This window comes from Saccostrea cucullata, unplaced genomic scaffold, assembly GCF_032062105.1.
Source record: "Saccostrea cucullata isolate Sc308-1 unplaced genomic scaffold, CSIRO_AGI_Scuc_v1 ctg4115, whole genome shotgun sequence".
NCBI lineage: Eukaryota > Metazoa > Mollusca > Bivalvia > Ostreida > Ostreidae > Saccostrea > Saccostrea cuccullata.
The window spans coordinates 24,835-38,984 of NW_026937399.1; the positions used below are offsets into that span (position 1 = coordinate 24,835).

The 14,150-nt window shown below is 33.1% G+C and overlaps 1 long non-coding RNA gene across 1 annotated transcript; it reads left to right on the plus strand.

Moving 5' to 3' along the window:
• Positions 1–8,866: 8,866 nt before the first annotated feature.
• On the plus strand, positions 8,867–14,150 carry LOC134248125 (uncharacterized). The gene is made up of 4 exons (XR_009987983.1): positions 8,867–8,987; positions 12,765–12,916; positions 13,333–13,446; positions 13,692–14,150. It is a non-coding gene; the product is annotated as an uncharacterized LOC134248125 (long non-coding RNA).

Genomic DNA, 14,150 nt, shown 5'->3' on the forward strand with positions numbered 1-14,150 from the left:
CATTTTACACTGCATGAAATATACTAAAATAATGTTTCAAAGTCTCTTTTATCTGGAAATTATCAAAACTACAAACTTTGAGACAAGTTTCATTGACATATATCCTAGCACTTTCACAAAGTTTAAGCTTAATCCATGATAGAGATAACTCTTTATGACAAAAGTGCCCATTATCCCTTTATAAATTTGTCAAATTGAAGAGTTTTTTGTGCCATTTTGCCCAGTAAGCCATGCTATAATTGAATTTTACATCGCATTTCCATTTCCTTTTATAATAATCATTGGTTTTAAAGGGGGAGATGAACTAAACTTACATCAAAAAGTTTACTATTCAAAATCAACTTTTAACAGCACTGGTGGATTTAGAGGGTGCCCAGACTCACAGTTTTTTTGTCCAAAATATACATAATATTTAATTAAATCATTTTTTGTGTGGCTTTGGGCCCCTACCCAACGTTCACATGCTTTAAGCTTAAGTAAGTAATAACATTTAAATGCTATCAGCTAAAATCAAGCATTTACAAATTATCAGAAAAAAGTTCTCATTTGCCAACCCCGAACTTACGGCTGTTTCCATTAGTGGCCGTCCAAATTCACATGCAGTGCGTATATTTTTTTGTGTTTTAGTTAACTTTATCTGCATACTAAACATATAAACTATTATGTATTATAGTTTGGTCTTCATTTCAATAATATAGGAGGGGTGAATTAAAGATATCTTTGACATGTATGCAATTAAAACTGCATAAAGAAAATGATTTCAAGTTCTTTAATCATGATAAATCCTTAAAAAGAATAGATAATACATGTACGAAAATACTAATAATTATTCTTTGTGATCTTTCTTCTAATGTCTGTAGTATTTTTTATAGACATTAATGTATCCGCTTATAACTTGTGCTTTTAGTTTCTTAGTGCATTTGATTAAATCAGACTTGTAATATATTTTTTTTAAAAATGACACCGCGTTATAGACTGACTAATGTACCAAAAAAATTGAAGTTTTCACCATCAATTTCTATTAGTCAGTAATGCGATTACTTATGTGGATCTTTTAATTTGATGTTGTTTTTCTGTGAATTCTTGGATCCACGCCTCGGCTGCAGAGAATCTTTACACACGCGCTGACCTAGTTAGAAGATTCTATCGAGTTCTGGCCATCATTTAAGTAAAAGCCAAGAAGACTATACATATAAGAACATACAGTGTATATTTTGGAAAACCCTATCATTCAGGCGATTTTGTGTGTTGGTCTCTGTATGATTTCTTTGCAGCTTGTTTTCTTTATCAATAATAAGGCAGATCGCTCGTTGTTTACATCTCTATATTTAGAAAATCGCATCATCACGTCAAACTGAGCAGTCGTGTGGCCTCGCACTTTTTGTATGGCGCGTAGTGGAGTCAGCCGATTGATAAATGGCAGCTTACACTGGGACTTCACATCCGGAAATAAAACTTAATGTTTAATCTCTCGTGAGAGATGACAATAAAGATCGTACTTTTTTTTCTAAATTTTCCTTGGCTTTCAAATAGGCCTAAACCGAAAGTAGATCACACACTTCTAAGCTAGTTCTTCTAAATAAAAGAAAACCAGTTTACAGGCTACTTGGAACTCCTTGTGTATATTCTCACTTGAGATATTGTAATCATCATTCATAACAACAAAGAAACTTGCATACACAATTGATGAAACCAAGGATACCATAGTAAGATATGAGGATGCAGCTCCAGATGTTGTCGTTCTTCATCACCTCACCAATGATGTAAAGGCAAAAAGTCCTGAGACTTGTGTTAACAAGACGGAAGAAATCATCAACATCATCACTCAAAAATGGTCAGCCAAAGTGGTTCTGTCACTATGTACTCCTCGTAAAGACGACGAATTACACAGTGCAAATAGTGCTCTAATCAACGCCCTGCTAAAGAAGAAATACAAAAGTGACTCAGTCGTTTATATCAGTGAAAACATAAACATGTCGAATAGGCCTGCCAAGGTCCTTGAAAGGGACAATGTTCATCTTACACAAGATGGTGTTGCCATGTTAGCATCCAATATCAAAAGATCAATCCTTCTAGCTTTAGGAATCGAGCAGGCTCCATTGCAGATGGGAAAAGACCAAGACCCTGACTATCACCGTGCTTCACCAAATAAGTTGTACAAATACCAGCGAAAGTGGCGAAACTACCAGTACGCACCATCCGAACCATGGGAAGGGAGACCTTACCATCCTGCCAGCTATGGCTTTAACTACAATTACTAAATTTTCTTTTTTATCATCATATCAGATATTACTTATCAATTACACTGATGATATATATAAACAATGCCATTCTTTTAACGGGTATTTCAATGTATGAATTTCATTCTCGAATATTGTACCACTTCCACTTATCGGTGCACCTGTACTCATGAATGTCATGTTTATTTGCAACTGATTTATTATTTTTTTCTTTTCACATATTGTTACTACTAGATTATACATTGTATTAGATGTTTTGAAGGATGTTGTACCTTTTCTCTTGATTTGGGTTTGAAAATTTGGTATTTTTTTCTTAGAATGTATCAGATGTACAGAAAAACAAATGTTAAATGTGCTTTTTGGAATATTGGAGGATTGATATCAAAAGGTATGAACAAAATGGATGACGAGCTTTTTCTATCAAAAATTATAGATAAAGATTTAGTATTTCTTGTGGAAACACACATTGGACCAGATACAGTTGTATTACATGATGATTTTTACTGCCACACAATTTGTAGAAATATATCTAAAAATGGCAGATACTTTGGAGGGATATCAATATTAATTAAGCATGAGATTAAAGATCATGTTTCTGTAATTAAAAATACATGTAGTGAGTATCAATGGATCAAATTAGAAAAAACTTTTTTTAATTTTGATAAAGATTTGTATATATGTACTGTTTACAACCCCCCTGAGGGATCACCTGCAATAACACGAAATAATGTTAATATTCTGGAACTCGTACAGAAGGATATTAATCAATATAAAGATTTAGGAAATATAATGCTTTGTGGAGATTTTAATGCTAGAACAGGAAATGCAACTGATTATATACTAGATGATAACAACCAATATTTACCCTTATTTGAAACATATAAAATTGATAATGATATTTTCAAAAGAGTTAATAGAGACACTTGTGTGGATAAGAGAGGAAAAGAACTAATAGATTTTTGTATTGGAAACCAACTTCGTATTATGAACGGAAGATGTTTTGGTGACATTTTTGGAAATTTCACTTGCCATAATTATCATGGAAGTAGTGTTGTTGATTATCTTTTAACTGATGAAGAAATTGTACAACGTATTTTGTTTTTTGAAGTATCAGATTTTATTTCCACATTATCTGACTGCCACTGTATGTTATCATGGAATATTTTTTCTCAACATGATTCTTCTAATAGAGAAAATAGTATAGATAATAATAATTACAAGACCCATTCATCCTTTAAGTGGGGGGAAGACTCTGCTATTAAATTTATAGAGGCATTACAATCCCCCAAAATAAAATGCAATCTTGATAACACCATGAGCATCAATGACATAGAATCTATAGAATCGACAATAAATAGATTAAAAGATTCCCTGGAAGCTGCAGCCATTATGTCATTAAAACCAAACTTACCTAAAAATAAAACATGTAAAAGTAATAAAAGCTCTGCTAAACATAAAAAGAAATGGTTTGATAACGAGTTGATAAATATGCGCTCAAAACTAGTTAGGAAGGGAACTTTATTTGGCCACTACCCCAGAGATATCAATATTAAGAATCAATATTACAAAGCATATAGAATATATAACAAACTACGAAAACAAAAATTTAGAACATACCATTCTAATATTATCAACAACCTAAATGCTTTAAATTCAACTGATCCAAAAAAAAATATTGGAAACTTATAGGCGAATTAAGAACTGGAAATACAAAGACAATTGATACATCAATCTCTAATAACGAGTGGTTAAACCACTTCAAAAAATTGAATAAAACTCATGAGGATTTCCTCGATCGAGATCAGTTTCTTAAAGACCAACTAAAACAAGCTGAGAAAACAACAACACCCATATTTAATGAACTTGACTACAAAATATCTTTCAATGAAATAAGTAAAGCAATAGGTAAACTAAAAAATGGTAAGGCAGCTGGTACTGATAGAATATGCAATGAAATGCTTAAACATGGTCAAACGGTCTTGGTACCAATATTACTGAAAATCTTTAATGGTTGCTTAACTCATGGATATTATCCTTCTTCATGGTGTGAAGGATACATTACTCCAGTATACAAATCTAACAACACTAATGATCCCAACAATTATAGAGGAATCACAATAACCAGCTCAATTGGCAAACTCTTTAACTATATTCTTAACTCAAGATTAGATAAATATTTAAAATACAATGATAAAATCAATCCTTGTCAAATAGGATTTACAAAACAAGCTAGAACTTCAGATCATGTTTTTGTCTTGAAAACACTTGTTGAAAAATACTGCAAATCAAAACAAGGGAAGCTATATGCTTGCTTTGTTGACTTTCATAAGGCCTTCGATAGTATAAACCATGCTGGTCTGAAGCTTAAACTACTAAAAGCTGGTATTAGCACTAAATTTTACTCAATTGTTAAGGATATGTATTCTAAAAGCTATTCTTCTATTAAACTGGGTAACAAATTAATTGGTCACTTCCGTACTTACAATGGGGTTAGACAAGGTGATAACATGAGCCCAAACCTATTCAAGATTTATCTCAATGATCTATCAAATTATCTGTCAAATTCTAAAAGTTTTGTAAAATTAAACAATGATTCATCTATGTCCATTCATTGCCTAATGTATGCTGATGACATGGTACTTCTCTCCCCAACTGCTGAAGGTCTACAAGAAAAACTCGATATACTAAGTACATACTGTAAGGACTGGTGTCTCAAAGTTAGTACAAAGAAAACAAAAATTATAGTCTTCAATTCATCTGGTAAACACGTTAAAATTCCCTTCCATCTGGATAACAACAATATTGAATGTGTTAAACAATACAAGTATCTGGGTCTGACTGTTAATGCATCTGGAACACTAAGTAATGCTAAAAATGATTGTTGTAACAAAGCCAAAAAAGCCTATTTCAAACTTCAAAAAGACTTTCTCACCCCGTACGAAATTCAGAGACGTAATACGCCTGGATTTTTTGCAAATCCTGGCGTACAAGAGACGTATTCTTAAAAATACGGTTCATTTTCAGGCGTACACGTATTTTTGCCAGAAATACGTCTCCTTTTTTCCAGGCGTAATTTCTAAATCCAGGCGTATTTTCTACTTAGTCTCTTTGGCACAAGGAATTTAAAACTTAGAAAATTTCAAAAGGCGTATTTTTGAAAATTCTGGTGGATTTTTCAACTTAGCTAAAAAAACTTGGTCAACTGACTCAACTCATTCTCTTTATTAAAAATATTGAGTTACATAAGAAACATTTTTATGATATTATATAACTGAAACAAAAAACAAAATATTGCATGATTATGTACATTACAATATTGCATTTAGTTTGTAATTACCATGAAACTGATTTTTTAAAGAACTTTGTCCCATGGAACTGAAGTTTTGTCATTCCCATTTTTTAAAAAATTGATATTATTTTTCTTAACACAAATGATTTCTATAACTGTAAAGTAAATAGTATATATTCTTTGAACTTCATGATTTGTTTAGTCAGGCTATAAACATTACATGTTATTACATCATTTAAATGTTTTTCTTATAAAATGCTTTATATTTGGTATATTCAGATACTATTACATTACCATCAACTTTCACTTCCCTAGCCTAACCTGCTGGGATTGTGGTAATTACTTACAGATGTGTTGAGCACTTGTTGAACGACTTATCTGTGATGTTGTAAACCTTTCTAAGAACAGCTTATCAATTTACATCCGGTTTGTGTGCAGTTCTATTTCCCACCCTAATTATCTTTAAAATAAGTGAATTCATATAGTGAATACACCTTGTTTATACATTGATGGAATTTTATTTTTATGTTGTGTAAACAAAACAGCATTTTTTCTTCAATTTACAAATTGTACTGAGTAGAACTTCCAGAAATCATAAAACTGTTTAGCTAACTAGGGGGTTGTAAACAACAGCATCTGCATCCAAGTATTTGCGCCAATTTTAAACCACCAGGCAGGTCATGCCAAGAACAATGAGATTAGAAAAAGCCACAACAAAGCACAGATGGTGTAGAAGAGGTAATTATTTTGAAAACATAGCTTAACATTTAAACTTTTTATCTATGAAAATAAAAGACAGCTGAATTTGCTTTTGATTTGCAGAGCCAGATGTTAATGATTGAAAATTGGGTCAGTAGTATTTTGAATTACATAAATTATTTTCTAGTGTTTTTCTTTTTCCAGAAAATGATTTACATCTAAATCCTTATCACAGTTGAAAAATTGATTGAATGATGAAATGGTCATAAGATGAGGAGAAAAGATTTGCAGCATTAAGCTTTCCATATTTTATTGCAATAATGCCAGTGAACTGCAGCCATTGGAAGATAAAGCATCAGGAAGATTTAGATGACTGTTTGCAATGCCAGTTATAAAACATTCAAACTTCTTTTGGTGAATATTTCAATCTATGAAAATGTGATTGGGGAATGTGATGTGAAACGTGAATGACAGAATCGCTTGTGATTTGCATCTTTTATGCCAATTTAGGAGTAAAAAGAATGACAGGAGTACTCGGCATGATTCTCAAAACTGCGATTCACTGTGATTACTGGAATGTTTCAACTGTTTTACTATAAAACTCAGCCTTGGATGTTAAAATGCTGTGAAATGGTTAATATAATTCTAACATGTAACTGTGCTTTGAAATAGTAAATGTAAGATTATGATTTTTTAAATTTTAATGACAATCCTTTATTTGAATCTCATTCACATTTTATCACACTGAAAAATATTCAGAAAATAAAAGTGATGTATGCTAAGCTTAATTTGTCTAATCTGTTTTAGTATATGTAGTCAAAAATCTTTGTACTAAAGTTGATTGTACATTTATATTCATGCTATAGTTGTAGCTCCCATTGCAGTAATATAATTAATATTTAATTCAAATCTATTTAAAGCAGGCGTATTTTTTGTACAGGCGTATTTTTTTTGTACGGGCGTATTCTTTAATACGGGCGTATTTATTTTGCAGGCGTATTTTTAAGGGTATGCTTGAAATCTAGGCGTAATTCTATTATTAAAATTTCCAGGCGTACTCATTTGCATATTTCGGCCAAAAATACGGGAGGATTACGCCTCGTGTACGCCCGTATTTTACATTATACGCCTGGTTTTATATATTCATTTCAATAGAGATTTCCACAAGGATTTTTAGATTAAAATAGGCCTGGATTTTTTTAAAAATACGTGACTTAAATTTCGTACGGGACATTTAATCCATCAATTAGAACTGCTTTAAATGTATTTGACCACACTATTAAACCCATTATCCTGTATGGTTCAGAGTTATGGTTTTTTTTTTGACCCAACAACCTCTAAATTTAAGAGAAATCCAAATATAACACTAGACAAAATATACCAAAGCTTAGAAGGAGAAATTCTAAATCTTAAATTTTACAAACATTTACTAATGGTTCATGGTAAAAGCAACAATTTTGCTGTAAGATCTGAGCTAGGACGTTTGAATTTACATTTTGATGTCATTAAAAATATGTTGTTATACTGGCATAGATTAGAGAATGTAGATGGTGAATTTCCCTTGCTTAGTGAGGCTTTTAACTGCTCTAAAACACTACACCAAAATGGTTTTACTTCATGGTATTCTTGTGTTAACTTCTTACTTAACCATATTGATATTAAAATTAGTGATTTCCTAGGTATGTCAACCCCACAATTTAAAATCAATTTGAAAAGAATATTACTGAATTTCTATAAATTAACATGGGAAAAAGACAGGAATTTACATAAAGATGGCAAATTGTCTACCTTTACCAGCATAAAGACTAAATTTTGTTTTGAACCTTATCTAGATATTCTTACAAACAATCAACATAGATCAGTTTTAACAAAGTTAAGAATATCGGCTCACAGGCTTAAAATTGAAATTGGACGTTATCAAAAAATACCTAGAGAGGAACGAATTTGTTCACTTTGTCATCACAACGAGATTCAGGATGAAATTCATTTTCTCCTTGTATGTCCTCATCTTAATGTACAAAGACTTGAACTCATAAATATTTGTAAAATTAAATGTAAAAATTTTCAGTCTCTATCTTATGATAATCAATTTTATTGGCTCATGACTAATGAAGATCCAGACATCCTTAGATCACTTGCTGGATTCCTTAGTAATTTACCTTAATTGAAGATATTGTGATAAGCATAAAAAAAAATTATATACCTCTTTCCCAGTTTCTTGCCTTTACTATATATATATATGTATAAATTATATATATTTGTATGTAACTTAGAATACGATACATGTATGTATATTCAGTATATCTCTTATATACTTTTTTTTTTGGTTTTTTCTTTAACAATTGCTCTTTATTTGTAATATCATCATCATGCTTGTTCTATCATTTGGATCCTCCTCCTTCTATTTGTAAATCTTTTTGCTCCTCCGGGGGCCCAAATTGGATTAATAAAATCTTGTATCTTGTATCTTGTAAAACGTCGAGGATTCCCGAAGGATTAATGGAGGCTTACACTAGGACTTTACTTCCGGCAAACAATCTTAATGTGTCATCTCCCGAGGGTTAGGACTCATTCGTCATATTTATGACGTCAGGTGTCGCTGGTGTACTAGAGGTGGTTACGTAAACGCTTTAATCACCGCGGCGCTTGTAACAATGTAAACAAATGGACGTGTCCTCGAACTTGGAGCCAAACGGAGGGGCTGAATCGATCTTTAATCGAGCTGTCACAACCGGGAGAAAGGTTTATCCGAATCTTGGGTAATTATTGTTTGTAAATAATATACATTTATGGAAACTTTCTAAGAATTATCGAGTGTAACATGCCTATATGACGAAGATAGTACAACGACAAAGCAGTGAGTTTACAATCGACGTTTTTAGCTCACCTGAGCCGAAGGCTCAAGTGAGCTTTTCTGATCACATTTTGTCCGTCGTCCGTCCGTCCGTCTGTCCGTCTGTCCGTCTGTCCGTCTGTCTGTCTGTCCGTCCGTCTGTAAACTTTTCACATTTTCGACTTCTTCTCAAGAACCACTGGGCCAATTTTGACCAAACTTGGTACAAAGCATCCTTGGGTAAAGGGGAATTTAAATTGTTAAAATGAAGGGACATATCCCCTCGCAAGGGGAGATAATCAAGAAAAGACAAAAATAGGGTGGGGTCATTAAAAAATCTTCTTCTCAAGAACCACTGGGCCAGTAAAGCTGAAACTTATGTGGAAGCATCCTGGTATAGTGTAGATTCTAAATTGTTCAAATCATGACCCCCGGGGGAAGGGCGGGGCCACAATGGGGAATCAAAGTTTTATATAGAAATATATAGGAAAAATCTTTGAAAATCTTCTTCTCAAGAACCACAAGGTCAGAAAAGCTGAAACTTATGTGGAAGCATCCTTGTATAGTGTAGATTCTAAATTGTTCAAATCATGACCCCCGGGGGAAGGGCGGGGCCACAATGGGGAATCAAATTTTTATATAGAAATATATAGGAAAAATCTTTGAAAATCTTCTTCTCAAGAACCACTGGGCAAGAAAAGCTGAAACTTATGTGGAAGCATCCTTGTATAGTGTAGATTCTAAATTGTTCAAATCATGACCCCCGGGGGAAGGGCGGGGCCACAATGGGGAATCAAAGTTTTATATAGAAATATTTAGGAAAAATCTTTGAAAATCTTCTTCTCAAGAACCACTGGGCAAGAAAAGCTGAAACTTATGTGGAAGCATCCTTGTATAGTGTAGATTCTAAATTGTTCAAATCATGACCCCCGGGGGAAGGGCGGGGCCACAATGGGGAATCAAAGTTTTATATAGAAATATATAGGAAAAATCTTTGAAAATCTTCTTCTCAAGAACCACTGGGCCAGAAAAGCTGAAACTTATGTGGAAGCATCCTGGTATAGTGTAGATTCTAAATTGTTCAAATCATGACCCCCGGGGGAAGGGCGGGGCCACAATGGGGAATCAAAGTTTTATATAGAAATATATAGGAAAAATCTTTGAAAATCTTCTCAAGAACCACTAGGCCAGAAAAGCTGAAACTTATGTGGAAGCATCCTGGTATAGTGTAGATTCTAAATTGTTCAAATCATGACCCCCGGGGGAAGGGCGGGGCCACAATGGGGAATCAAAGTTTTATATAGAAATATATAGGAAAAATCTTTGAAAATCTTCTTCTCAAGAACCACTAGGCCAGAAAAGCTGAAACTTATGTGGAAGCATCCTGGTATAGTGTAGATTCTAAATTGTTCAAATCATGACCCCCGGGCGAAGGGCGGGGCCACAATGGGGAATCAAAGTTTTATATAGAAATATTTAGGAAAAATCTTTGAAAATCTTTTTCGCAAGAACCACTAGTCCAGAAAAGCTGAAACTTATGTGGAAGCATTCTTGGGTGGTATAAATTCTAAATTGTAGGGATCATGACCCCCGGGGGAAGGGCGGGGCCACAATGGGAAATCAAAGTTTTATATAGAAATATTTAGAAAAAAATCTTTGAAAATCTTTTTCTCAAGAACCACTAGGCCAGTAAAGCTGAAACCTATGTGAAAGCATCCTGGGATAGAGTAGATTCTAAATTGTTCAAATCATGACCCCCGTGGGAAGGGCGGGGCCACAATGGGGAATCAAAGTTTTATATAGAAATATATAGGAAAAATCTTTGAAAATCTTCTTCTCAAGAACCACTGGGTCAAAAAAAGCTGGGAAAGATTTGGAAGCATCCATTGGGTAGTTTAGATTCAAAGTGTTCAAATCTGGGAACCACTGGGAAAGAAAACCTGAAACTTATGTGGAAGCATCCTTGAGTAGTGTTGATTCTAAATTGTTCAAATCATGACCCCAGGGGTAGGGCGGGGTTACAATGGGGAATCAAAGTTTTACATAGAAATATATAGGAGAAATCTTTTAAAACCTTCTTCTCAAGAACCACTGAGCCAGAGAAGCTGAAACTTATTTGGAAGCATCCTGGGGTAGTTTAGATTCTAAATTGTTCAAATCATGACCCCCGGGGGTTGGGTGGGGCCACAATGTGTGTTCAATGTTTTACATAGAAATATGTAGAAAAAAATCTGAAAATCAAAGCTTAAACGTATATGGAAGCATAGATTTCAAATTGTGTAAATTATGATCAGTGGGGTAGGGTGGGGTCACAATATGTATTACAAGGGGGAAATCTGGTAAAGAACAGAATGGCCAAAGCTTCTCAGGTGAGCGATGTGGCCCATGGGCCTCTTGTTGTAGGTTGTCAGATGTATTATCATCTTTACCACTTACACAAACACTAGATTCAAATGGAATTAGTATATGATACGAATACTCATGGCGATATTTTGGTTTTTTTTTGTTTTTTGTTTTTTTTTTAACATGACAATCATTGCACAGCTAGGTTATGTAGATCTACACTGGTTACATACTGTTAAAAGAGCAACGTCCCAAATGATCATCAGGGTAATTAAGTGCAACGTAATATTCATTGCAAGGCAAATACAAACTAAACATTCATTTTATTTTAGTTCACTTAAAAAATTAATGATAATAAACAAAACTAAAACAATCACAAACATCATATTTCAACCCTCACCAAAAGACTCTCCAGATCCTACATAGAGATACATTAAATGACCATTCATTGATATTGGATAAATATAATTGATTTCCAATCAGCCTCATTTGTTTGTTTTTTTTAAATTAAAAAAAAAATTGAGACTGGTACGCTTTGATGTAAGTCGCCCACATTTCGCAGTGGTTAGAGTGTCTGCCTTGTCTACAGTCGCCAAAGCTAAGACCTGAACCTAATGTCGCAGGTTCAAATCCACTGCATTACGTGTCCTACAGATGAGACCGTCTAAACCGTGGTCCTGTTTTGCAGTAAGTGTTCGCACTAAAAAGATCCATCCCTGCTCAATGGCCCAGAGTGCCGAGAATAGGTATATTTGCAGTCTGCCATCAGCAAATGATGGTGTCTCCGTATGAGTAAAAAATTCTTAAGAGGGAAATTAGACAACAAACAAACATAGATTTGATATGTGCCCTTGTACTATATAGTGCATATGAATAATTGTGAAATTTATTTGTTCTGTACATATTTTTTTCATAGTCAGTAGCTACTTGTATACTTAGAGCATTACATCTTTGTTATAATAAAGGTAAAAATGAGTACAAATATTTTAAAGTTATCATTTGCTAGGTCCATTTTGTACAGTACCGGTATTTGTGTTTCTATAATGTGACCCTCGACAACTTAGTTTACATTTACAATTTCATTAAGTCGGAAAGATATACTCAGTAATTAAATAAAACCTGCTGCATGTAAAAATAAATAAAAGGAATATATACATGTAGTAGCTGTTATTGTACAACTAAATACAAAAAACATAATTAATTTTACAGTCCTCTGAAAAAAAGAATTTATTATCAGGACTATGGATTGACCTCACTTAAAGGCTGACTGTATATTTGTTCCTAAATAAAAGCCTATACTGAGTAAACTGGTTATTTTTCAGTTATTTAAGAATATATTTTTTCATTTCATTTTATTTAGGAGATCAGCAGGTAAAATAAGAAGTCAAAGCTTACAGGGAGCTTTATTATGGCTGGATGGTACATGTTACATAAAAATTCTATTTTTCCCCATCTAATTCATGAAATGGCATCCATCCTATTGTCAGTGCTGTCAGGGAAAAAGATGAACTGGTATGTAATTGCATTTGTATTTTTTTTAACAATAGAAAGTACTCATAAATTACACCTAAGCTAGGCCATCCTTAAAAAATTGTTTGTTTGGAATTGCCACCTGAAGGGTTTCAGACACAGGAGGGAGGGAGGGAAATTACTTTTTTTTAATTGAAAACCTAATTTTACATAGATCAGACACTATATATCAGTGTTTTGTATGGTGCATGTGATACATGTAATGGGCAAAAAAAAAAATTGATTAAATATAAAAAAATCTTCCTACTTTTGGTCAATAAAATTTTTTCAGGAGGGGGCATTTCAATGAGACGGGAGGCAATTCCAGACAAACTATAATTTTATTTTGGCCTAAGCAATGCTTCAATGCTTCCAATTTTAATTCTTAAAAAAAATGCATTTCCTTTTATTATCACTAGGTGTATTACAACCTAAGACAAAGTGTTGAGATGTTTGGCAGTCCTATACATTCACAGAGAAAATGTTCTGCTGGAAATATGGGGCAACATTCAGCCTGTACACACATAGACTAGGTATTCTCATGCTTGGAAAATTCTCTAATAGAATACCGGTACAATAATCTTGTATGCAGCATCTTCAGGCTTTTCACAAACTTACAATTAAGGATTGATTAAGAATTGTATTTTAATTTGAGAAGTAGATCAATTTTATTTAAAAAATTAAAAATATTTAAAGACAGTTTAATTTACCAAAAAACAAGTGCAGTCATGATAATGCTAATTACTCTATACTAATTGCTACTCATTCTTATTTGAAGGGATTCCACCAAAAACTGAAAGAGAAAAGAAGCTGATGTACTCAAACAATCCCTGGCAAGAGAAATTAATTTGTGAAATGAAAGAATGCACAGACATAACATTTTAATATTTGTTTGTACAAAAATTGACATTGAAAGGAATTTACTGTATGTGTACTTAAAATAGCGAGCTTCATATTTTAGTTGTTTTTGAGCAGACGAGGATGTGCTAATTCATAAATACCACTAAAAATTCATTTATAAATAGAATATACGACACAAATATTTGTAGCATTAATTCAAGATTATGCCAACAACCATATCCATTGATTGCGCTAAATTTTGAAAACACCAAGTTATGTACATGTACAGTATTTTTCCAAAGCTTGAACTTTTTTCTGTTAACGATTTTGCTTATTTTATTCATGGCTGTAAATAAATAAAACAAAAAAGATTGTATTAAATATTTATACATATTTA